Source organism: Notamacropus eugenii, chromosome 3, assembly GCF_028372415.1.
Source record: "Notamacropus eugenii isolate mMacEug1 chromosome 3, mMacEug1.pri_v2, whole genome shotgun sequence".
In the NCBI taxonomy this organism is placed as follows: domain Eukaryota; kingdom Metazoa; phylum Chordata; class Mammalia; order Diprotodontia; family Macropodidae; genus Notamacropus; species Notamacropus eugenii.
In genome coordinates, this window is record NC_092874.1 from 474,875,189 (window position 1) to 474,902,262 (window position 27,074).

At 42.8% G+C, this 27,074-nt stretch overlaps 1 protein-coding gene across 5 annotated transcripts in view; it reads left to right on the top strand.

The window, feature by feature from the left end:
• The first annotated feature begins 400 nt into the window (after positions 1-400).
• Positions 401-27,074, top strand: part of ERC2 (ELKS/RAB6-interacting/CAST family member 2) — a 1,010,504-nt gene continuing 983,830 nt past the window's right edge. For 2 of the 5 annotated variants that reach the window (XM_072599029.1, XM_072599031.1), the window contains exon 1: positions 421-627. The gene's annotated coding sequence lies outside the window, so the exon portion shown is untranslated. Of the gene's footprint in view, positions 628-27,074 lie in introns of all 5 variants that reach the window. The other 3 variants (XM_072599028.1, XM_072599030.1, XM_072599026.1) reach the window with 3 other exon arrangements.

Sequence of the window (27,074 nt, forward strand, 5' to 3'; positions counted from 1 at the left end):
GGCAGGCCCCGCCCCTTCTCCGCTGTGAGGGATGGGGAGCTCTCTGCTGCCCCCCGCGGAGAGCCGCCCAGCACACAGGCGCGCGCACACACAAACACACGCACACACACACGCGCGCACACACGCACACACGCGCAGCACCCCACACCACCCAGCTCCTCGGGAATGCTGGGAATGTTGAGTCAGGGGCTCGCCAGGCAGAGGGAAGGAGCGAGCGGCCGCGGGCAGCGGGAGCCGCGCTGGACAGACGCACGGACGCACAGCTGGACGGCCGGCTCGACGGGCGGGCGGCGGCGGAGACAGCGAGGAGCCGAGTCTCTCCCGCGCCCGCGCCCGTGCCCGTGCCGTGCCCCGCCCCGTCGCCGCGCCCCGCCCCGCGACTCCCCTGCCCGCCCGCCCACCCACCCGCGGCTCTGCAGCCGCCTCACCGCACGGGCGCTCCCGCTAGCCGAGCTCCGGCTGCCCAGCGCTCCCTTGGCCAGCCCCAGCCCTGCCCTGCCCTACCCTGCCCTCCGCCGGGCTGCCCTCGGCCCCCGGCCTCTTTCTCCTCGTGCCCGGGCAGCGGCGGGGCATCGCGATGCCCGCAGGACCAGCGCGGGACGCCCGACGCCGGCAATGATGGGGCAGGTGAGGAGCCCGGCTCTCCTGCCCCCCGGGGGGTGGGGGGCCGGCGGCATGTGGGGGGGACCGGGCTGGTTCCCGAGGGACGCGCAGGTGTCGCTCGGGCTCCTGGCGGGGGGCACTGCAGTGCGTTTGCGGGCTGCCGGCCCGCCGGGTGGAGAAGACAGCTGGAAAGCCGGCCACGTTTGGGCGTGGGGGTGGGGGCGGGTGGCGGCTGGGCATTGATTTATGAAAGCGGCGGCCGGGGATTGGAACAAGTGCACACCTTCTTCTCGGCGGGCCGCCCCTCCCTCCGTCCCTCCTTTCCCCCTCCAGCCTTCCTTTTCTCCCGCCATCCATCCTTCCCTTCTTCCATCCTTCCTCTTCTCCTTCTATCCCTCTTTTATTCCCTCCATCAGTGCGCGACCCTCCCTCTCTCCCTTCTTCTCTCCTCAGCCTGCTGGCGCCTCTGCCTGCTGTGTCTCTCCCTCCCCCACCCCCAGGACAGCCCCCCACGCCGGCTGCCCGGCCTCTCCACCCTTCTCTGCCTCCGGGCGTTTCCCCCTCCCCTTTACTTCCCCTCCCCCTTTTCTCTTTCTCTCTGAGTCCGGCTGGGGCGTGGGCTGGGGGCTGGGGGCTCTGCCAGGCAGCAGCGCCGAGGGGAGGCTTGGCCCCTGAATGTGTCTCGGATCCGCCCGGAGCAGCGATCGGGAAGGTCCGTGGGGCTGGGGTGGTACCTGCTGTGAAAGCCCCGGGGCCCACCGAGTGGCCGATTTCCCGGAGGTGGGGGTGAGAGGGTGGGCGGCGGGACGGGACGGACGGACACCTCCGGACTGGAGGGCCTGGTGGGCGCTTTGTTACCCAAGCCCAGGGATCCCGATCGACGCTGAGCACGTTTGGAGGGGTGGGTTGGTCCTTGGGGGGCTCTCTGGGGGCTCAGGTAGGGCCACTGAAGAGGACGGGGCCCCTCCTGGGGGGATTGGCGCCAGAGGGTCTCTCTCCCCTTTGCCGCTGGCCGGGAGGGGGATCGATTTTGGGGCGGCCACTAGCACAGCCCTTTGATGCTTCTGGGGCATCTGCTCCCTGAGCCGCGAGCGAATGGACAGCTCCCCCGGTGACTGACAAGCGCACCTGCCACTGACGTGGGCCGGGAGAGGCCTCCCAGGGAGCCCCAAGTGGCCAATCGGGGCAGCAGAGAGGAGGGCCCCACCTACTTGTCACGGTCAGTTTCCTGGTTGGCTTTGGGAATCAGCGGTTGGACTTAACCGTTGGTTTGCACCAGCCCCGGGTCTCCCTCCTGATGCTCTGCGGGACCAGAGAGCAGACGGGGAAATGCTACCCTTCGGGCGTTCCCTGGGAAGCTAGCAGGGCTTGGCTGCTCTTAGCTTTAATTAATCTTGTTGCTTGAGATTCCTGGACCGAAGGCTTTTAAATGACTTTAAAACTGTCCTTTGGAAAGTGAATTCGATAGGTGTGAAGGGCAGGGCCTTGGCTCAGCTCCCAAGAGGGCTTTGGCCCACCTTTGCGAGGGGCATAGTTGGTGATCCAAGGGCTAGAAATAGGGCGTGGCAAACTCCTTCCCAGCCTGCCACAGACTCTGGTTAGCTGTTACTGTAAGGGCACACTGAGTCTCCCGGTACCTGCTCCCTCTGGGTTCTAGCAGCATTCATACTGAAAGGAGGCAGGTATGGACAGTGCTTAATTAGACAGGGACATCCAAGGAGGGGTTCTGGTCATTTTGGAAGGGGTAAGCTTTTGGAAGCCATTCCTGCTTATCTCTGTTCTGTTTTGATGGATGTCATTTTGGAGGGGGTGGTAGAGAAGTCTCCGAAACCACCTCCAAATCAGATGACTGTCTGGAGGGAAGGAGGAAAATGCTACAGATGTTCTAGGAGGGTCATTTTGGCTGTCTGCTTTTGGAAAACTGCCCATCTCCCAGGGTTAGGGACTGTGGATGAGGATCCATTATACCACCAACCAGCAAACATTTATAAAGTACCTACTAAGTGCTCAGAGACGAAAGTGAAACAGTCCCTGCCTCCCATTTTTGGTGGGTGTCAGAGACATCTTGTGCTAGGGAAGCCCTCCATCTTCTTTGGCAACATATTCTGGGTTTTGGACAGCTCCCCTTTCAGGGAACCACACCTATTTTCCCTCTGTCACTGCCACCCAAAGCTTCTAGTTCTGGAGATGAGCTGAACACGAGGTAGATACTAATGCAAGTCCCTTTCACATGGCAGTTCTTCAGTCTTATCTTCACTAAGCTATATTCAGTTCCTTCAAGTGATCCTCATGGCAGAAAATGTCTGAATGCCCTTGTGGCCCTGATCACCCCCTTCTGGATGGGCTCTGGCCCATCATTGTCCTTCTTAAAGTGAGTCATCTCGACTAGACACGTGGTACAAATGTGGTATGACTGGGGCAGAGATAAGTGGGGCTAGCAGCTTGCCCCTTCAACAACTTAAGAAGGACAAAGACCTGATGAAACAGTCCCTCACCTCGAGGAACTTACATTTGAATGGTTTCAAGACTCGTTTTAGGGAAAATGTGAGTAGCTTGAAGATAAAGGCCATGTTTTTACCTTTCTTTGGATCCTCAGTGCTTAGGGCTGTGCTGGGCACACAGTAGGTCCTTCATAATCGCTTGTTTGTTGACTGACTGCTTTTGTTTGTGCTGCATAGGATCTCATGAGCTCCCATGCTGTACTGCTCACTCACACTGCGGTTGCAGTTCACTGCAAATCCTGTCTTTTTAAAAAATATACCAATCGTTGTCTGATGACATCTGACATTTATATAGCCTTTGATGGTTTACAAAGTACCTTCCTCCCAATAACCCTGTGAGGTTGGTAATATATTATTCCTATTTTTACAAGTGAGAAAATTGAGGCTCTCTGAGATTAGAGTGATGCGTTCCAGGTCTCACAGCTAATAAGGGAGAGAGCTGGATACCAGGACAAGTCCAGTGTATTTCTATGATTCTGAGCTTATCTCTTACAGTTGATTTTCTTCACCCAAATGTAAAACTTTACATGTAACCATATTAAAATTTGTTTTAGTTTTGCTAGGTTTGTTCCCTTGATCAAGACTGCATGGGTGTTCAAAGGTTTGCTGTATTTGAGACAAGTGGTTTTTACATAAGTAAGATTTTCACTGGGGAAAGTAAAGAGGTACACTTATTTCTCATCCTTTCCTAAGTTCCACAGAGACATTTAAAAATTCAGTGAGATGTTACCTGGTCTACTCTAAATTGAGATGCAGGACCAGGCACTTAGTTAGGGACCAGTCTGCTTGCTTACTTTGTGCTTCCAATTCATGGACACAATTTCGGTTCCAGTGACAGTCAGCATGAGAAGCTGGATCCAATATGAGGAAGGAGGGAGGTTCTTTTTTCCAGGAGGGGAGGTGGTTTGGAGCTGTGCTTTCACTGGGGTAAGGAATGAGGAAGCATGCAGTCTTGCTTGTCAGACTGTTAAGTTCCCAGTGGTCACATGGCCAATGTGTGTCAGAGGTAGCAGCTGGACCAGGTCTGATTCTAAGGTTTGACTGCATCTATTAGAGGACCTCTTGTCTTGGAATCTGAATCAGAATCTTGGTTGTGGAAGGTAGCTTAGAGAACATTTAGTCCCACCTTGTCATTATATTGATGTGAAAATTGAGGCTCTAAGAGGGAAAATGGCTTTCCCAGTATCATGTAAGCTCTCTGAGGAGAAACACTGTTTGGTTTTCATCTCTCCAGTGAATTATAGTGCCCCGTACATGATGTGGAATTGAATCGCCCAAGATGTGCAGCTAGTTAGTGGTAGAGTGGAGATGAGAATCCCCATCTCCTCCATTCCTGGCCTACGGTCATTTCCACCATTTTGAAACAAGAAGAATCTTTTTGAAGAGAGCTCTCTGGAGTCAAAGTCTGCTACAAAGGGAAGACCTGCAGCATCCAGGAGGAGAGGATATCTGCGTAATTATTGTCTTTCTCATCTGATATCTGAGCCAAGCTTTGAGGTTCAAAGTCTCCTCTTTTCAAGGCAGAGAGTCTGGAGGGCATGGGCCTAAGCAATCCCTAAGGGATTTGGGGGCCTAGAAGGTGAAAGGGAGCAGAGCTCTAGAGCTGGTAGAGATTTCAACAGAATTCTAGATCACCTCTCTCATGATGCTATGCCCTGGGGATGCACGTGGAAAAAGAATGAAGCAATCTCTACTTGGAAGGATGGAACTGAGTCCTAGAGCAGTGAAATTACTTGCCCAAGGTCACCTCGATAATCCTAAGATTCCACTGTCAATGAACAAGTTCAGAAGGCCTTCCCTGGCATTTCACTGTCTTCCAGAAGTGCTAAAATTCAGTTTAATTCAATAGGCATTTATCCAGAGTATCCTAGGTACTGTACTTGCTCTGGGAAGACATGTTAAGTTCCAAAACAGCCCTAAGCCCCGAAGAATTTACATCCTATTGGAATGTTCTATTGATTCCCTGAGGAACACACACATGCACACACATATATACATGCATACATATATTCTCATGTACATATATAACACACACGTGTGTGTGTATAATATAGATTCATTCAATCCTTACCCATGCAATGTATCAATTAGGCATAGCTCTAGAACTGGAAAGAATCTTAGCAATAACCTAGTTAAGCTGTCCCATTTTACAGATGAGGAGACTGAGGAACATAAGTGTAAAGGTTCTGGGTCCAAATCCAGTGCTCTTTCTATGGTACCGCACTTAGTTACCCCTATTGAAAATATCGGGAGTTGATCATTTGGTGAAGCTTCTTATTTTCTAGGCATTGGTAATTACTCATGGTTTTCCTTTGTTGAGGAATTTGGAAAAGGCAGTGAAGAGGGTAAGAGTAAGGGAGGCAAGCCCTCTGGTGCAGCCTGCATTGGTCCTGTTGATAGCAAAAAATGTCACAAGCTTGGTGTCCTCCTCTACACATCCATTTAGTTACCTAGATCTTGTGTTTTCATCTCGCCATCTCTTGCTTTGCCCTCTTCTCTCCATTCATGTAGGGACCACCCTCACTCTGCCTTCATCTCCTCACAAGAATCTTCTGACGGGTCTCAAGTTGCTTCCCACTCCAGTCTAGCCTCAGTTCTGGCAACATTGCTTCCTCATTCAGTAGCCTCAAGTGACTCCCTAAAAATCCTCTGTTTGACATTTAAAACTCCACAGTGTGGCCTCTTCCAACTTTCTAGTCTCCTTGCACATACACTATGGAATCCAGCCCTTCTGGTCTATTTGCTCCTTGAATATGACCTCCATCTCCAGTCTCTTTGCCCTTGCACTGTCTGTGCTCCATGCCTGGCATGCACCCCCTTCTTACTTCCACTTCTAAGAATCCTTGGCTTTCTCTAGGACTCAGATCAAATGCCATTTTCTGTGGGAGATCTTTCCTAGGCCTTCTCTCTTTCCCAACTCCCTGCCATCAAAGTATAGCCTTCCCTTCGAGATGACCTTGCATCTACTCTGATATATTTTATATGGGGGTCCTTATGAATGTATTGTCTTCCACCTTAGAATATAAACTTAACAGCAAGGAAAGTTTTTGCTTCTTCTTACATCCCCAGAGTTTAGTCTGGCAAATAGTAGGCACTTATTGCCTTGATTCATTGACTGAGTAGCCATTGAGTGATAAAAACATTAGGGCTCTGAATGGGTGGCAGTTAACAAAGAATAAAGGGAACCTTTCTGAGAGATTTGGTTGGGCTCCTCTTTATGCCAAAGTAGGAGAGTGGTCAGGGTAGCTTTGGAGTTTCATCAGGCTATACATGGAACCATATTATTATACATGGAACCATAAGCCTAATTCAAACTGCTTTGTGATTGGGAAGACACAAGTTCATCAGTTTCCGTCCTATGGGATGGGGGGGGGGGGGTGTAGGGAGGAGTCCCTTGAGATCCTTAGGTGGGTCCACATCTGATAACACAAAATGTTTTTTCCCTATGGATGCCAGGAACCCTGGTTTCTTATATTCACTTCTTCTGAGTAGGAATAGACTTAAGTCATTGTTGATTGATTGATTGATTAAATGAATGAATGAGTGAGTGAGTGAATGATTCCTTTACTTGGTAAAGCACAGAGAGATATTCAGGCCAGGTCTCTTGTACTGCTACACTGGAAAGAATCTTGGTTTTGAAGTGAAAGGGCCTGGTTCAAATCCTGGTTCTGTTTCTAGATAGTCACTTAATAGTTGCATAGTTACAATAGTCAGTTAATCTCTCTGGGCCTCACTTTCTTATCTGCAAAATGAGGGAGTTGGATCAGGTGACCTCAAGGTCCATCCCAACTCTAGTTTTAGGATCTGTTTATCTCTTTAGGTCTCAGCTTGCTCCTCTGTAAATCAATCAACCTTTATCAAGTACCTACTATGCGCTAGGCATTGTGCTAAATGTCAGGAATAGAAAGACAAAAAAGAAACAGTCCTTGCCCTCAAGGAGCTTACAATTCAATGAGGGAAAACAGCACACAAAAGGAAGCTGGAAAGGTGGTAGTGGTGGTGGGGTTGGTGGAGATGCACCCTGGAAGGGGACATGATGAAGAAGGAAGAGATGTCCCAGGGGAGCGCAGCCAGGTGAGAAATGAGGAGATGTTCTGAGCTGAGCTCCCTCTTTTATTTTATGTTTTTGAGCTCCCTCTTTAAATGGGGATATTGGAGTCCATGGCTCCCCCTTTCCATCTGAGGGCCAGAAGGTGGTGATGAGGTGGAGTCCTGAGACTCATGGGATCATTTTAAAATAAGGAGGTCAGATTGCTTGACCTTGGAAGTCTCTCCATGCTGTAGGTCAATGTTTTCTGCGATCCATTAAACTACAGGCACTGTGCTAAAACAAAACCTGTTAAAATCAGATTGTGATAGATTTAGAGCCAGAAGGAACCCTAGAAGTTACTGCTCTAGTGTGAAGAACACTGGATTTGGGGTTAGGGGATATTTTCAAACATTTGCTCTGCCATAGATTGTGACATTGCAGAAGTCACATAACTCACTACTCTGAGCTAGAGTTTTTTTGTCTCTAAAATAAGAAATTTATGATCTTATTACCTAGCCCAACCCCCTTATTTGACAAATGAAGAAATTGAGCCCCAGAGTTGTTAAATAATTGAATGTTGTTCAGATGCTAAGTTTGAGAGACCTGGTGGGCAGTGGAAAGAATGCTGGATTTGGAGTCAGAGAACCTGGGTTCAAACTGAGCAATTCTTTCACCCCTCTGAGCCTCAGTTTCCTCATCTGTAAGGTGTGGAGGCTGGATTATATGACCTCTGAAATTCCTTTGAGCTTTAGTTCTATGATCCTAAGGGAGAGATGGTATTTGAACCATTGTCTCTTGATGTTGTCTCCTGATGTCACAGTACCTCGCCTGCCTGGTATTTGGAGAATGAGTGTGATGACTTTCCCTGTGCTGCTTTTTAAGAAATTTAAAAAAAAAAAGCTCTGTGACTTTGGGCACCATCAGCTCTTTATTATTCCTAATAAACATATTTTTAAATATTGGCTACTGTGTTCATGAATTTGGACTGGATTCTACCAATTAGAACCAAGTTTGGTCAAATACCAGGAAATTGTTGGCACCTTGAGAGCACTCAAGAAAATGAAAAAAAATGAAGATGCCAGAACTTTCAATAAGAAACAGGATGATTGGCTCACAATGTGCTTTCTTTCCTGAAAATCAGTCCCAAAATATGCAATATTAGGCTGCATTAGGAGAGGCCAAGTGTCCAGGATTAAGGAAATGACTGTCCTGTCAGACTACCCCCCATCTGCAGGATGACTGTGTTCTGTGCTGGGAGATAGAACTCAGGAGGGACACAGGAAGGCATCTTGGGGAGGGTGAACAAGATGGCAAAGGACTTTGGTTGGAAGAACTAGGGATGTTTATTTAGCTTGAGGAAGATATAGTGAGGCCACAATAAGTGTATTCAAATATTTGAAAGCCTAGTACACAGAAGTGAGATTAACCTTATTCCGCTTGACCCTGGAAGGCAGATCTAGTTTTGATGGGTGGAAAGATAGAAGGTCAGATGCTGGCTTGATTAAAGAAAAATTTGGCTAAGAACTAGAGCTATCCCAGCATGGAATGGGCTTCATTGGGGAGGAAGTGAGCTTCCTGTCACTGAAAATCTTTAGGTGGATGTTAGAAGATCATTTGCTGGGGAGTGTTAGTGAAGATTCTTTTTCATGTACAGGTTGGACTACATGGCCCCTGAGGTCCTTCTGACTCAGTTTCTGGGATTCTGTAAATGGTGGCGCTTTTGTTCCTTGGGCTGGTTTTGTTTCTAAGGGTCCTTAGCCATTCTCTGTGTCAGGGGCTCTTTGGTATGTGCTAAAGCAGACAGATTCCAAGAAGAGACTCCTCAGAATTAATTGAAGGAAATTCTAAATTTCAACTAGAGACTAATGATAAAAAGATGAATTCCACCCCTCCCCCAAGTTCACAGATCCTCTGAAACCTTCCCTGCTATTAAGAACCTTTGGTTTAGAGGAAGATAATTAACCTAAAGAGGGGTAGCAGGAGGTCCTGGTCTCCCAGGTTGGACCAGGGTTCAAGTCCCATCTCTGACCCACCTTGGCTGTGTGACTCTGGGCAAGTCTTTTAAGATTATAAATTGCAGAGCAGATGCTATATTGGTAGATGGAATTTCCTCACTGGGAATTCTGTATAATGACCAAATCACAGAACTAGAAAATAAAATAAAGCCAGTCTAAAACTTGTGACACAGATTCATCGGCATTGTTTCTGAGTGAGGGGGACCTCTTTGTTGCCTTGCAGTTGGCATAGATTCCAGCATGGTGGAATGCCCCCTGCATTTGGGGATCCTGCTAGGTCCCCCCACTGGGCAGTTTTGCCTTTCTCTCTTCCCTGGAGGCATTTGCCAGAAGGGATGAGTGCAGGACCTCCTGCAGATGACTAACTGGTAGATCTCAACCATGCTCCTCCCAGCCAAACTGGAGGAAGCCCTTGCTAGCCTGAAGGCGTGAAAAGAACAAGCTGACCCTCCTTAGGAGGGAATCTTAATGCAGGCCCATGTTCTATCTTCTTACCTGGAGGGAGAGCTTCAATTTACTGTAAAAAATTAAATTGTTTTAGCTGTGAATTTCAGCCACCAGCTTTCACTTGCGATTGTCTTTAACATTTCTGCTAAAGTGATGTGGTAGAAGGAGGCCAGGCAGCCCACCTTTGGGATGGGGAGGAAAATTGTTTCCCTGCTGGATAATTCATTGGGCCCCTTCTTTTAAAAAAAACTAACAAATTGGAGCAGCTAGATGGCTTAGTGGATAGAACACTGGCCTTATAGCCAGGGACTTATTGACAATTGAAGCTGTCTAGAAGTGAGGTGAACTACCTTGGGAGGTAAGAGTTAGTGGAATTGCTCTAGCTGTACACACAGTCAGTCAACAAGCATTGAGTAAGTAAAATGGCTATTATGAGCCAGTTGCTGCCTATAAAGACAAGTAAAAGAATTCCTGCCCTCAGGGAGCTTACATTCTCTGGGGAAAACACCAAGGACAGATATAGGTATATAAAAAATCCACCCACCCATTCATCCATCCATCCATCCATCCATCCATCCATCCATCCATCTGTCCATCTATCCATCTATCTATCATACATGCCAAGTAATTTGGAGAGAGGGAGGAAGGCACTAGCAGCTGGGAGAGGATTAGGAAAAGTTTAATGTAGATGGTCCCCCTTGAGTTTAGCTTTGGAGAAAAGTTGTGTTTCCAAGAGGTGGAGGTGAGGAGGGTGGCCATTCCAGGCATGGTGGAAAACCTTTATGGATGCACAGAGATGGGACATTAATGTTGGATGTGTGAGGAATAGGGAGAAGGCCTGTTTGTCTGGAAGATTTGGTCTTGACTGTGCTGTGGAGGGAATCCCTGTTCACATGCAGATTTGGCTATCTAACTTCTAACTGAAACTTCCTGGGAAGGAGATAAAGAGGATGGGGCAAAGACTGAGATGACCATCTTTTGGGTGTTGAAATCTTCTGATTACTACCTGTATTTGATTTTAAGGTGGGATAGGAAATTCACTTTCCTGGTCAAGTCTTTCAGCCATTTGCAAAATGCTAATCCTTACCACAAATTGTAGATGAGTTCGAATGTAACCTCGGGGCAGTATTTTCCCCCTCTTCTTGTCTCCCTGGAGGACCTGTGCCTTGTTCCCTCATTGTCCTTGGAGTAGGCTAAGGCTGAAAGAGTCACCAGTGTTTATCTCAATATACTGCAGTAGAAATGGTGTGTTCACCTGTTTTTTTAGAACAGTCTGATGTAGGGAGAAGTAAGCAGGACTAGGTAAACTACACACACAATTACTATATAAAAGGAAAAAATATGAAAAAAAAAGGGAAGCAATGATGGGTAATTGGCGTGACCAATCTCGGAATGGAGAGGAATTGAGTAAGCATAGTTTCCTCCTTTCTTTGTAAAGGTGAGGGACTAGAGGTATGAAATTTTCTATCTACTGTCCTAAAGGATCTATATGTTGATTGGTCTTATTGAACTCTCCATTCCCTTTCTTCTTTAATCTATAGTCCAAGGAATGGCTTTCTGTGTTGAGTAAGGGAGAAGAAAATATATTTCCAATGTATTTGGAAAAATAGGCTTATATAAGAACAAAAGATAATAATAAAAATAAAATATGATTTAAAAAGAATTATGCTGGGGAGCTTTCTCTTTGGAACAGATGAAGGAAAACCTGTGGTATTTTGTGACCAATATGCTTAAAGCATCCTTGGAAAATGTATTAATATTAAAAAAAGAGCCTTCTTTTCAGGGAGAAGTTGGAGTTATTTCAACCCCCATACTTGTTCCCAAATGTCACCCAGCCTTCTCTCCTCTTTCCATTCAATACTGGGCCTGGCATCTCGTCTATTTCCAAAGTGTTTTCAGGATCTCTGGTCCATTCTGTGGCCCCATCAGTTCATTCCACATCATTATATAAATGTTCTGTAACCTAAAGAAATGAAATTATATTTTAGCCAAAGGACAATAGAAAGGCACATGGCAATGGGCTGCAATATATTTTTAAGGAAAAACTTCACATAAGAATCAGAATAAAGAGTATTATCCAGAGAGGTATGAGCAAAGAAGGAGAACTAGTTATGAAGTGAGAATAAAGGATGAGTGATGCATTCAAGGCCTTTGGACTCCATTGGTATCCATACCATGGCTTCCAATCTAGAAAAATGTCTCTGGTACTTTGGGTGGACTCCTTGGGAAGGATATGTCCAAGAATCCCAGAGATGGATGGATTGGAACTACTCCATGGATGGGAGACCCCACATTGGTGAGATCTCAAGTCCAATGAAGTGTGAAAATGTAAATGAAGCCTGACTGGAGTTGGGGGAACTAGTGGATATATGAAAGACCCTTTCAGCTCTACAATTTAAACTTAGAAGATCCCAATTCCACCACTTGACCTTACACAAAAGAACTGAATGATGAAGTACAAATATGTCAGTGTCCTTTAGGTGTCTTATGCAGGTAGGTACTAGTAGAGAAGGTTTCATGGTTATTTTTGTTAATTTAGTCCCTCTCTCCTTGTCCTTAATGAAGCATTTCCTTTTGGATGTGCTGAGTTTGAGATGTCTACTAGATAATCAGTTTGAAATGCCCAATATGCAGTTAGAGAAGAGAGCTAGATATATAAATCTGGCAATCTCCTTCATAGAAACAATAATTGAATCCATGGGAGCTGATATGATCACTGGATGAGATAGTATGGAGAGAAGGGAGACAGAGTCTTGGGGGAACAACTATCATATTCATGTATATCATTGGAAATGTTGTCTATATTGATCTCCTGATTCTTATTTCCATTTTCGTTAGTTCATACAACTCTTTCCATGTTTTTCTGAATTCTTCATATTTATCACTCAATCTGGTGCAGCCATATGTCATCATAGTCCTCTGTCACATTTTGTTTAGCCATTCCCTAAATAGTGGACACTTACTTTGTTTTCATTTTTTGGGGGCATTTTAAAGCACCAGGTGGCATTGCTAGTCACTGACCTTAATCTCTCTCTCTCTCTCTCTCTCTCCCTTTCTTTCTTTCTTTTTCTTTCTTTCTTTCTTTCTTTCTTTCTTTCTTTCTTTCTTTCTTTCTTTCTTTCTTTCTTTCTTTCTTTCTTTCTGTCTGTCTGTCTGTCTGTCTGTCTGTCTGTCTGTCTGTCTGTCTATCTATCTATCTATCTATCTATCTATCTATCTATCTATCTATCTATCTATCTATCTATCTATCTGACTAGTCCCTGGGAAGTCCTGTGCTCATTCTGGTGGTTTTGTATTCCATCTCTTTAGAGGCTAGTGTCTGTGGTTCTGAGGGTGAAATCTTTTGGCCACTAGCTCCACCTCATTCTGGGTGGCTGTCCTTTTCTCATTAGTATAAGGACTGTGGTTAGTGTGTATTTATCCAGTTATATTAGCTTTGAGCCCCCACCTACTGGAAAATCCAGCCTTTACTATAAATCTTTTATATCTCACTGAGTCTTGTTCATATGACCTTGGCATAGTGGAGTTGACTGCTTATACAAAGAGACAGACATATACTTAACCCAATACAAGGTTTTTACTTTTTGCATAAACTCAACAAAAGGAATAAGACTCTGCATAATAGAACAGGTACCATGCTGGTGGGTGCCCATAGCTTATCCTGGAACCCAGGCTGTCCTCAGACAGTGTCTTAGCAGTTTTAAGATGTACTTAAAGTTGTCCAGGAGCGGGGGTTCCGATATATGAGTTAGTGCAATCTCCCCAGTGCAGGAATTCACAAACTTTTCCTTTGTAGTCAATAGTGTGGCAGGCTTACCTGCCAGCTCTTCTGCAGCTGTGGTTCAGGGGTGTTGCTCTCTGGGTCTTGCCAGCTCCTGATGCCACTAGTTTTTCCTTTTTGTGTGCCATCATTGGCAAGGGCTTCCAATTGCTTCCTACCCTTTTGCCTTTCTAATGGGGATGTGAATTCAAAGGCAGGCTCTGGTAAGGAGAAGCCACTGCCATTCTTCCCTCATATCTCTGACCTTGAATTCAAGTTCTGAGTAGTTGGGAGTTGTATCCTTTATTTCTCAGTATCTCCCACTTATCCCCCAAACTTGGCCACTGCCTTCCAGGATGGGGGGCTATGTGTCAAAAAGTGAGAGGGAAGCGGCTGTATTACTACAAAAAATATGGATGGTGAACTTCTGAGGGTAGGGACTGTCTTTTGCCTCTTTTTTTGTGTCTCCAACCTTAGCCCAGTACCTGTCAATAAATGTTTATTGAACTGAATGGATAACTTTGGATCTTGCTTGGTTTCTTTTAGTCCAGTGATGTAGAGAACAACAGGAAGACATGGCGATAGGAAGGGCGGAATTGACGTAGGAAATTACAATGGTCAGAGTCTGTTGGCTTAGTCAAATTTCTTTAGTCTTGATAACATCAGAAGATAATTTATGAATCTCAGTCCATATAACTGAAAGCTAAAGAAATCATGCTGGTATACTCCCAAAACTTGGAAATCTTACCACCTTTGATTCAGCAAACATTCATTAAGTTCTTACAGTGTTTAAAATTCTATACTTGGTGCTGGGGACACACAGATAATAAGAAAAATTCCTTGCCATCATTCCTTCACTCAACAAACATTTAATAAATGGTTGTGCCTCCCATGGTCAGGTACTTTGCTAGGTTTTGAGACAAACATGAAATCATTCTGGCCTTTGATGATCTTATATTCTATTAGAGGGGACAACATGTGCATCTATAAATAGGTAGGTACTATGGACCATACAAATGTAACTCCATGTGAGAAGGGGAAAGGAGAAGCCTGGCCTAAGAGGTAACACTTGAGGTGAGAGATTTCAGGAGGCAGAGAAGGTGAGGAGGAGCAGCATTTCAGGCATGGAGCAAAGGCACAGTATTTGGGCCATCGTGTCCACCAAGAACTTAAGAGCTCAAGATAATCATGTATCAGGGGCCTGTAATCTCAGGTCTGTGATTTATAGTCTGAGTGACTTGCTCTCAGTAGTAATTAATTAGCATCCAAGCAGGATTTGAATGGAGGTCTTCATGAGGCCAAGCCTAGCACTCTATCCACTGTACTATCTGTCTTCTGAAATAGGCATAAAACATTTTTAGATAATGCCTTCTGGTTATACAGGGATATCTCATTTTGGATCTGCCCACGAACTGCCTGAAATCCCTTTCAGCCATACTCCAACTGATGATGGTATGATGATTTTAGGTGTTGGGGCTGAGACTCAAATTTAGGTCTTCCAGGGGTTTTTTCCTACTCCCCTGCCTTAACCCTTATTGCTTTCAGCAGTGGTGTCATTGTCAAATAGAGGATTGACTTAGAAAGCACCACATTAATATCGTCTGTGCTGTATTGTATTTTTATTTATTTTGTGAAGCATTTTCCAGTTACATTTTCATCTGCTTTGGGCCCCAGTGACATAAAATGATGTATGTAAGAGAGTTGCAGATGAGCTACTCTGTGAGTTTAGTGAAAGTGGCTGGGGTGATGACCCATAGCTTCATGGAGGAGGGGACACCCTAGCTGGCTCTGGAATTACTCTCTTATGCAGAACACAGAGGTGGCCATTTGTGTTTGGAAATCTCTGCAAATGTTGGCATTTGGTAGATCAATTTCAACTGATTTAGTTAGAACCATATTGGGAAATAGTCAAGGTTGATATTGGAGTGCACAAAGTCTACAAAGGAATGCTAATAAATGGATCAGGCCTGTTTTAATGAATTACTATTAGAAATGGAACAGCACTGGAAGAAATGTACACAGCATGGAAGGAAGGAACAATAACATGTTAAAATGTGCGTACATAGCTCTCTGAAATCAGATTTCTTATCTCATTAGACTTGATTGTCTTTGGAAACTCTGAGGTTGGTAACCTACTTTTTCAATGGACGTATTAATGATAGGATTGTGGTGACAGGGTGATTGGCCTCCTGTGGTCAAAATGGAAAAGGAAACAAAAAATAAAACATGCTTTGGAGCTCACCCTATTTGTGGGATATAACAATCATCTCACTGATTTGATTTGATTTTATTTCTACATCTGAGATCAAGAGTTTTTAACCTTGGATCTGTGAACTTAAAATTCTTTTTTTATAACTATATTTCAGTATAATTGGTTTCCTTTGTAATCCTATGTATTCTAGCAGTTGAAGAAAATCAGGAAAGGTTTTTGTGTGGAGAGCTGCTCCTGAGCTGTGTCCTGAAGGAAGAGAAGTATTCTCTAGGGACAAGGTGGAGATGAATAAGGAGCACCTTCCAGGCATGGGACGTGGAGAGCTATGTTTAAAAACTGAGAAAAGGGCAGTTTCTTTGGGCCACAATAAAAGAAGGTGAACAATGTCAGAAAGACAGGTTGAGTTTAAAGTTTGAAGGACCGCAACTTTGGAACAGACAAATATATATATATATATTTCCCTAGAGGCAATACAGAGTCATGGGTTCTTCTTGACTAGGAGAGTGATAGGCTCTGACATGTACGTAAGAAAAAGTCCTGTTGGCAGCTGAGTGGAGGATGGATGGTGGAGAACTTTGGGTCATCCCAGCTTGTCTCTACCTTTTGTTAAGCATTCTCGTACTGACTGCACCAAACCCTAGGACACTGCAGAAACTCTTGGAAGAAACTCAAGAAAAAGTTTGGCCTGATCATCCATACAGGAAAAAAGAAATTAGATGAAGATTATCTATTGCCCAGATTCAGGGTTAGGATTAGTACTTATATTGATCATCTATAGAGCTTTTCCATTGAGCTAAATATCAGGGACAGACAGGACAAATGGATAACGAGTTGGGTCCAGAAATAAACAGGAGGTTTTTGGTAAATTCTAGACTTCCTTTAGTTACCTCAAACTTCTCCAAGAAACAGATGCCCATCTTTTAAGTAACAGCATTTTAAGTAACTGGTGTTGTATGATTGTGACCCATGGAACACTATGGTTCCCCAAAGAAATACAAATGAATATCACACAGATGGCAATGGAGAGGCGTAGGGTGGGTGTGAGCAGGATGCATATAACCAATGAGGAACCTTGAAGCATAGAAGGAAAGAGTGTCAGCAGGGAAATATATAAATGAAAAAGAAGATGGGTTTATCACATGGTGACAGCTTGAGAGCTTCATGTCCTTATATCAGGAGATACTCAGAAAGACAGTCTTCCTACCGCACGTTGACTGGCCCCACTGTGATGAACTTATTGGGGGGGGGGGTAATAGATGAGTGTGGAACAAGATGGGCAGGCATGGTTGGGTTAGGAGCTCTATCGTTAATAGCATCACAGGGGATTTGTGATGAGATCACAGATCTTTGTGAGTATGCTATTTATGCCTTTATTGGAGTCAGTAATAAAAATGTTAAACATCATAGGGTCAACCATAAGTCCCTAGAATGCTCTGCTTGCAAACTGAAATCAAACCATTAATGGAAACTTTTTTTTGGTCTAGTCATGTAGCTAATTCCAAAGCTACTGTTGCCTAGCCTTTATTTCTCATTTCCCACAAAAGTATCTGGAGAAGCTATCAAGTGTGTGTAACTGAACAAAATAAATTCCTGTGTTGACCATATCCAAAATACATGTCTCTTATACTGTGTTTGGAATCATCATCTTTCTGGTAGGAAGAGGGTAGTGTTTCATCCCTATGCCTTTGGAGTTGTAGTTGGTCACTGCATCAATCAGTTTTTAAACCTTTCAAAGTTGTTTATCTTTCCAGTGTTATATATATTGCTTTGCTGGTTCTGCTCACTCTCCTCTGCATCAGTTCATATAAGCTTTCTCAAGTTTCTCTGAAATTGTTCCTTTTGTCACTTCTTACAGCACAATAGTATTCCACTACGTTCCTGTATTATAATTTGTTCAGCCTTTCCACAGTTGATGAGCACCTCCTTATTTTCAGTTCTTTGCCCTTATAAAATGAATTTAGAGATATATTTTTGTGCGTATTTGTGCATTTTGCTCTTCCTCCTATCTCTAAGGAGTACACGTATCTTGTAGTCATCACTTACGCCCTCACTTCTGCAAAGAAGGGAAATAGATGCCTTTCCTCATTTGTTCTTTGGGGCCAAGCCTGGCCATTATGGTTATATAGTGTCCATTTCACATTTCCCCCTTTTGTGTTGTTGGAATCATTATGTATGATTTCCTGATTCTCATTATTTTATTCTGCATATACTTCAAATAAGTCTTCTCATGCACAGAGTCCTTTGTATTAAATGAAATAACACATGTAAAGTATTTTGTTAATTTTAAAGTGCTACATAAATACTAGTTATTATTCATATTCATCATTTTTAAGATTCAGTAATGTTCAGTTACATTCAGGTGCCACAGTTGGTTTAGTTCTAGCCTAATCAATAGGCATCTATTTAGTTTCTAGTTCTTGGCTCCCACAAAAAATGCTGCTTTGAATATTTTGGTGTGTATGAGACTTAAAAAAAACCTCTGATCTTCTGATAGTGTGTTTTCTAGGTCAAAAGATATGGTAATTTCAGTCACTTTTTTAGCATAATTACAAATTCTTTTTTTGAGTAGTTGGACATATCCCTGCCTTTACCAAGTGTGGATGAGTGTGCCTAGCTTTCCTCAACTCCTCCAGCATTGACTATTCCAATCTCTTTTGAATTTTGCCAAATTTCTGTATATGAAATGAAACTTCAAGATTGTTTTGATTTACATTTCCTTTATTATTAGTGATTTGTGGTATTCTTTCATGTAATTATTTTTGGTTTTCGGTTGTTTTAATAATAATAATAGCCAGCATTTATATAGCACTTTAAAGTTAGCAAAACATTTTATATACATTATGTCACTTGATCCTTACAAAAGCCTTAGGAGTTTGGTGCCATTATTATCCTTATTTTATAGAGGAGGAAACTGAGGTTGAAGCTGTAACCTAGTCAAGGTCACACAATGCTAAGTGTCCGAGGGAGGATTTGAACTCATGCACCATCGTATACTTAAAAAGCAAATCCAAACCCCCAACCCCAGTACATAGATTATAGGTTGCCCTCCTAGATTAGGCAGCTAAACTTAGCCTTAGCCCACTTTGTAGTTGCCTGCATATTTCTGCTTGCACATCATTCTAAATTACAGAAAGGAAAAGAAGCATGGTGGCATTGCATGGGAAAGAAAACCAGGTGGTTCAGTTAGGGAGGGTCCAGGTTTGTAATGAGACCTTGGGCAGGTGAAAAGTAGACCCTGGTCATGGAAGACGAATCACTGAGAATGGACTCCTTTCCATCTCTCATCTGAAGATTTGTGGGTTCCTTAGCATTGAACACATTCCCCCAAAGCCAGGCACCAGGCAGAATTTATTCTTGTATACCAGTTGTCTTACAACAATATTCTTAACCTCATCGTGATCCTGAGCAGGAATTGAGAAATACCGAGAAACCTTGACAAGCAGAACCCAGATGGCTTCCCCTGAGTCATCACATAGTACCAGGATGTGAATTTTGGTTAATATGTGATTTTTGTTTGTTGTTGTTCAGTCATGTCTGACTCTGTGACTCTGCATGGGGTTTTCTTGGCAGAGATACTGGAGAAGTTTGCTATTTGCTTGCCCATATCGCTAGTGAGTGTCTGAGACCATATTTGAACCCAGATCTTCCTGTCCTCAGGCCCAGCACTCTACCCACTGAGCTATCTAGTTGCCTTCTGGTTCCCCGTGACTCCTATGGTAAAGTACATACTTTGGCATTTAAAGACTGGTCTCCAAGGTACCTATCTAGGCTTATTGTGTATTTCTCTCCTAACTGCCTTTTCTGCTGGTCTCTGTAACCAACATTCAGTCTTTCATCGCTCCATGCTGGCTCTGCTGATTTCTATAATGTGCATGAGATCCTAGATCTTGATCATTTCCCTGGAAAAAGCAAGATTTCTTTGTTCACATTTTGCCAAGCATACGTAAGGGACACATTCTTTAGTAAACTATTTGTTCCACTGTGTTGTAGCTGCTGAGCTTGATTCTGTTATTGTGGCCCTGGGTGTAGAAGCTGTAGCAACATTCCCCAGTGTCTGTTCTCCATCAGAAGGGGCAGTGCAGGGAGGGAGTGCTGGATTTGGTGTCACAGAACTCTGCTTCAGATTTCACTTTTCTACTTACAGCCAAACTTGAGGAAGTCACCTCAAACCTCTGGGTCTCAGTTTCCTCTTCTGTAAGACAAGACTGTTGTCTCCGATGGTCTCCAAGGTTTCTTCTAGCTCTGCATGTCCGATTCTTCAATCCTATGTTGCAGCTACAAATTTTCCTTCACTTTTGGAGGAGAAGGGGACCACACACAGATGGATTCTAAAATGAGACTAATAAAACCATTAGTACCATCTCCTCTTAATTCAGTCAATTTCATTTGTTCTCCCTCTATGAAATTCCATCAGGGCTAAAGCTTTATTTATTATAATCAAGATAAGTTAATCATATTTCCTTTGTTTTTTAATTTCTTGAACTATTTGAAAAAAACATTTCCATTGTTTACTGGGTTAAGATTTTTCATTGTTGCATTTTAAGTTAAATAACATCTTTTTTAATATTTTCATTATTGGAACACATGTGGAATTCTATTTTAGTGGTATAATTGAGATTACTTAGTCAAAAAAAAAATGGAGTGCCCCAGCAGGGACTGAGTGACAAAGTTCATCGTGTGATTATTTTGTAAACAACCATGTTTATACATGTTCTCTCCCTCAATACAATGTAAAGTCCTTGAGGACAAAGGCTGGCATTAGCAGAACAAAGACATGACTTGGGAATCAGAGGACCTGGCTTCAAACCCTGCTTCTGAGACTACCTGCTAGACCTTGGGAAAGTCACGTAACTCCCCAGGTCTTGGTTTCCTCATTGGAGGATGATGTGGAATCATGGAATCCATTTCCTTCTCTCCCTCAAGCACCATCTAGGACCATAGTGGAGAGGAGAGAGATCAGCTTAGATGTGTAAAATGAATTAAATAATCTCAAAGTGTTTGGGGAGGTGGGAGAATGAAAGAGGGTTAGGTGTCACTGGAAAACTTTCCTAGAAGGGCTAGACCCTGAGCTTCAATTTTCAGTTGCTTCCCCTTTGTAGTTGTGACAAGCTTGGCTGTGGCCATCCTATTCCAAGTGCCCCCACTGCAGCCTCTCTTGGGTTACCATGGTATTCGAGAAATACGCAGCATGTTCATTCTTTCAGCACAGAAGGACAGAGATTATTGAAAACTGATGATTAGGGAAATGGCTCATTTTCTTCCTTTCCTTCTCCTTTCACCAGAGGTCCTCAGCAATTTAAAAAGCAGGCCCAGATTCTTTTGTTTTCCTTCTGGGAGGTAGGTTACTAAGGCTGACTAATCACATTGTGAGATTTACAAGTCTTGCTTTGTGTTCTGGTAGCTTTTTCTCTAGCTTTTCACTTATTTATTTGACAAATTTTCTTTCATTCTTCGTATTGAAACAAGCTCAAGTGATTTCTGTGAAATAATGCAAGTCCTTCCCTATTGAAACACAGACAAAAGTTTCTAGAATCTCAGGGTAGAAGGGACCTCAGTGTCCATCTAGCTTAGCCCATGCACAAAAGAAAGTCCCCTTATAACATCCCCACCAAGTACACTCACATTCCATCTGAAGCAGGAATCCCCCACCCTGGAGTGAGTCCCTTCCACTTTGAGACACCTCCATTTTTAAAGAAAGTCTTTCCAAGACACCAACATTAATTTGCCCCTTTGTAACTTCTGCTCACTGCTTCCAGTGTGTTGCTCAATGTAAATGCTTCATAAATAAGTCAATCATTCCTTCCCTTGGATGCGAAACAGTGGTCTGATCCCTCCCCCATGCAACAGCCCTCCTAAAGGCAGTTATCATGTCCTGAAACCTTCTCTTCTCTAGACTAAACATCCCTAGTTTCTTGAATCGGAACCTCGAGACAGCCTGTTGTGCTTTGGGACAGCTCTATTTGTTGGATGTTTTTCCTAACGTCAAGCCTAAATCTGACTTTGTAACATTCCCATCACTCCTGGATCTGTTCCTGAGCAGAACGAGCTCAGTCTCTCCCATGAAAGTCGTCATGCCTTCCCTAAGGCTTTACCGTACTCTGGTCCTTTAGCTGATTCTCGTATAACATGGATTCAAGGTTCTGCACTGTGATGATTATCTTTTCTGGACACTTTTCAGCTGATTGATCTTCCTACTAGGGGGCCCCTAGGACTGAACACAGGATAGTGGATGGGGTCTGACCAGGGCAGAGGGTGGTGGGGCTATTTTCTCCTTGATCCTAAGTGCTGTTTCTTCATCTTGTTACTCCTCCTGTTGAGTTCTAGACTTTAGGACAATTTTGTGCTTGTTTTTAAATGTGTTTAGAATTAAATTTAGGTTGTCAGACGAAATGAATAATCACATGGGTGCAGTGCTAAGAAAAGGGAAGATTGCTCCCTGGGTACAGATCTCCAGGAAGGCGAATGAACCCAACCCACACTGTCTGTCAGTCCTGCTCAGGTGACACGATGAGGCAGAGATCTGGGAAATTAGACTTAACCTAATTTAGAACAGACTGCAGGAAGTACTTTGGTTCTAAAATAGACCATTCTGGCCTATTATGCTCTGAGGTCTTTCAGACGGGAGACTGTGCAAGCTCTCCTTGGCCCCACCCACTCCTTTTATACAGGAGTACATTCCAAGAGTCTGCAAACCTCTGGAGATTGTAGCTACATGAATGCCTGTGTGTGTGTGTGTGTGTGTGTGTGTGTGTGTGTGTGTGTATGTGTGTGTGTGTGTGTGTGTGTGTGTGTGTGTGTGTGTGTGTGTGTGTGTGTGTACTAATAGTCATTTAAATCAACCTCAGAGGCTCATTAGGGGCATCTTTGATTTGGTAAATCTTAACCAAAACTTACTACTAAATTTTAAATTTTATTTATGAAGCATTCATTGAGAAAATCATTTAAAAATTAATTACCTACTTTAAAATGAATTTCTTTAGTCCCATTTCCAATAACATTTGTCTTTTCCTATGAGTGGAATGGCCTAATTAAGAATTCATAGTTCTTAGGAACAAGGGGTATCTAAAGTAGTTTGCTCATTTTCCTCATAAGCAATGTAATTGCTGATTTTGTTGGTGGGGCAGAAGCGCTGCAAAATCCACCAGTACTGTCTGAACCAGTTGAAAACATAACTGAGAAATGTTTAACAAAATGAATAAAGATACTGTACAACACAGACAATGTTAATTTGTGGTTTTCTAAGACATCATGCTGGCCACCGGGATCTGATTCTATTTGGGTTTGACACCACGGGTGTAGATAGCTCCTGGTGTAGCATTTCCCTCTACCAATGCAGAGGAGCACCTCCTTTGTAGTCTAGAGTTATAGACAATTGTCTGGAGAGATGGAAAGATTAAGGGATCTGTCCAAGGCCAGTTTGTTCCAGAGGCATGATTAGAACCCAGGTGTTTCTGACTCCTTAGTGAGCTTCCTTTCTGCTACACTATGCTACCACTCAATGGAAGACTAGACTGTAATATTTATATTTATCATAAGAATTACAGTGGAGATTATTTTAATGTATGGATTGAACTAGAAGGCTGGGGAGGAAAATTCTAAGTCTCCAATTCTGTGATTCTATAATATTGAGATGTAAGAGACCTCAGAGACTGTTCAACTGAACTCCCTTATTTTAAAGATGAGAATACTGGCAAAGTTGTGATAAAATTTGAGATTATTGCCTGTAGATCCTATAATAAATTTACAGTTTGGAGAACAAAGGTTTTTTGTCCATTCTTTTGAGGTCAGTCACAGACACTGATAATATTCCATTACTGTGATAATACTAATATATTTACTAGGATATAATAATCACGCAATTGATAAAGCAATATTATAATACTGACTGTTGAATATAGCTCATCCTTTCTCTTTCTCTTTGATGGATTTAAAAGAAAATTAGGCTGTAAGAGAAATCGGACAATAGGAAAAAGCTTAAGGGTCCAAACAAAGTGTCATAATATGTCAGAGAATTTTTAGGGAAGTATAAGGGTGATTAATGACTCCATAGAACCAATAAAAATCATTTACTTTAATGGATTATTCAGAATGTGGTTGATTTTACTTTGGACTGCATTGTAACTTACTTTTTGCCACATTGAAAAGAAATAAGCCGTTCCCTCAGTTTATCACCCTTTTGTGTGTTGTCTTCACCCCCTTAGAATGTAAACTGCTTGAGGACAGGGATAATTCATGATTTAAATCTCTGTGAAATAGATCCAGGAAGTGCTAGGCTGACCAGCTTTATGGAACTGGACAGAGCCTTGGAGATCTGTAGCATTGATTCACAGTGCCTGTGGTGGCCATGAATATCCCAGTGCAATTCTGAATTGTGAAATACAACACTCTCCACATAGAAGACAGAACCCAAACATTTATTTAGATACCAGAAAGCCAAATCCATCATAGTAACAAAAATCTATCCACAATAACAACGTAGAAGACAATATCATCCCCAAGCCTTCCTCCTGCGAGGCTTCCCACAAACCAGCTTCATTAAACAAAATCACAAACAAGCTCTCTCACTCACATTGGCAAGCTGCCTGCTTTCCTGAATCCTTCCTAGCTCTGACTACTCTCTGACCAAATTTCCTCTTAGCTCTGCTCTCACTCTGCCTCCTGCTGTTCTACCCTTCCTGCTCCACCCTTCCTGTTCTACCTGTTTAGGAAACTCTTACCACAAGTTCCATATGACTCAGACTTCCATGTGCCAGGCAGGTCACATGGGCCTATTAATGAATGGGAAAGATCTTCCCATTTAAATTACCATTACAAGATCATCTAGTCTAATTTCCTCATCTGCAGAAGAGCAAGTGTTAATGAGACAACTGACTAGAGTGGGAGTCAAGACTCTATTTAGAAATTTTTTATGAATAGATTTTGAGAAATGTCCAAGGCAGGTTCAGAGGCCCAGAGATAGAAAGTGACCTACTCAATGTCACAGTGCCAATAAATGGCAAAGCTGGGATTTGAACTCAGGTCCTCTGACTCCAAATCTAGCACTATTAGCAATTTTAGTGACTGAGCCCAGATGTAGCTAATTCTGTGGCTACTGGGTTGTGATTACTTGCCTCGCTCTCATCCTGATTTTCAGGAATCTAACCAATGCAATGTGTTTAGAAAAAGAAATAATGGAGTTTCTTTCTTCTATAGGTTATGTCAAGCTTTCCAAGGGATAAGGTGAGAGAGAAGTTGGGGAAACAAGGCCTAAACATTGTCATCATCGCAGCTGTTAATGGTGATAACTCACATTTGTTTTGTGCATTAAAGTTTATAAATTACTTTCCTCATAATTAGCCTATGAGGTAAATAGTACAAAGAGCATGATTTCTGGTTTACAAATAGGGAAACTGAAAGACTCAAGAGCAGAAACAGTGGGATGTGGCAGTCAGAGGGCCAGTTTTGGAGTGTGGAGGAGCTGGATTCCAGTCCTGTCTCTGAGACACATACTGGCCATGCGGTCACACACAAGTCACCTGATCTCTCAGTGCTCCAGGCAAGTCTCTAAGATCGTCAGTTACCAATGAGGTACCCATCTGTACTGGTGAAGGGAGTTTCTACACCTGGACTTATCTATGTCAATGAAGTCACTGATACAGATGAAAAAACAACTGTCTACTGAATGTGACATCTCTAAGGGGATTTGCCCATCTTCAAATACTCTGTTGATGTTTTTGCCTTTTTCGGGATGTCCATTGTATTAGCAGAGTGTCTGGCACCTAACGAGTGCCAGATTTTTTATTTAATAAAAATATTATTATTTAATAAATTTGCATTATTATGTACATATATATGCATATATATTTATGCATTATATAATGCATAAAGAATGCATTATTTAATAAATACTTATTAATTGACTGTATAAATGTCAGCTATTATTTGCCAATGGCCTCATAGATATTTAATTCTAGAGCTCATCCATAGATTCCCAGTGTAGTATTTTGCTTTCATGATCTTCCTCCCCATCACTGTTATCTTACAAACTTTCCTTTTCTACATGGCCAACATCAACAGTGTCAGAGCATCCCAGATCTGTTTTGAGATCATTTATACATATCTCTTCTCCAAATAAAACCCAAGTTCCTAAAAGATTCCAAAGAAAATAAAAAAAAAAAGCAAATCAAAGTAACAAACAAATAAACAACCCTTTTCTGGCAATGAGATGCATACATCTATAGGATACAGCAAGTTCTAGATTGACTTAAAACTTGACTCCTCCAGTATTAGACACAGACACTGGCTATTTTGTGTTCTTGTGCATGAGAAGTCTTTGAGTCAGTGACATCTGTTGAGTATTTGAATCAATATCTTAACAGGTTGATTTAGGGAGTTTCTATGACCAAGAGTAGTTAGACCAGACAGCCTCTGAGATCCCTTTTTGATTAGGAGATTTTCTTGCAACTGATTGCTTTTATGTGTGTTCTCTGTCATGATTCTTTGAAGATTGTGCTGATTAACAGAGAGCTAGGAAAGCCCAACTCATGAGCATGGTGTCTGTAGAGTCCATTTGGCTTGACTGGGCTCCGTGATTACAGATTTCATCTCAAATACAGAATTTCTGATTGCCTCACACCCTTGCCTGTTGTCTAATAAATATATTCTTCTGGATACAAGAGGAAGAGTATGAATAGAAAATGGCACCCATGATCAATGTTGGAAAATAACCATAATAACACATTTACATAGTGTTTTAAAGCTTATAAAGTATTTTATAGACATTATCTCAATTAGATCCTTCCTTGCAACTGCCCAAGGGAATAGGTACTATAATATAGTGACAGCATCTTTATTTTACAGATGGGGAAACTGAGGCTTTTAAAAGTTAAACACAATTCCAGGCATATAAAAGACACTTAATAAAAATATATCAGTCAGTTGGATAACTTACTTATGGTCATAAAGCTGTTAAGTGTCAGATTGAAAGCTGTCTTCCAGGCTTGATATTCACCACTCTGTCCTCTACAACACATTGCCTCTATTAATAAACATCGCAGTCAATTAAACTTGCTTTGCAGTGATTTATATTTACAGAAATGAGTGTCAGTGCATAAAATATCCAAACTCTTTAGTCTTCATCAGATTTCTTATTCATGAGTTCCCATTCATTTTTCCTCTGATGTAGTTGCATTTCTGCTGTGCTTTGTTCTCTTTTTTTACTTCCCATTATTTCATAAAGGTTGTTCCATTTTTCTCTATGTTACTCATTCTTGCTGATCTTAATTGCATTATAGTATTCTGTTCCATTAATGGGCCACAATTTATGCAATCATTCCTCCATTGTTGGACATTTAGGTTGTGCCTAATTTTTTTCCTTTGCAGTTTCAGCTGATGTTGATACAAAAATCTTTGACGACGTATATAATTAGCTTGGGGAACATGGGGAAGACTTTCTGTAAAACTGTGCCATGGAAAACACTTTGATAAGAGGTAACATAGTGTAGTAGAGAGAATGCTTAACTTGGAG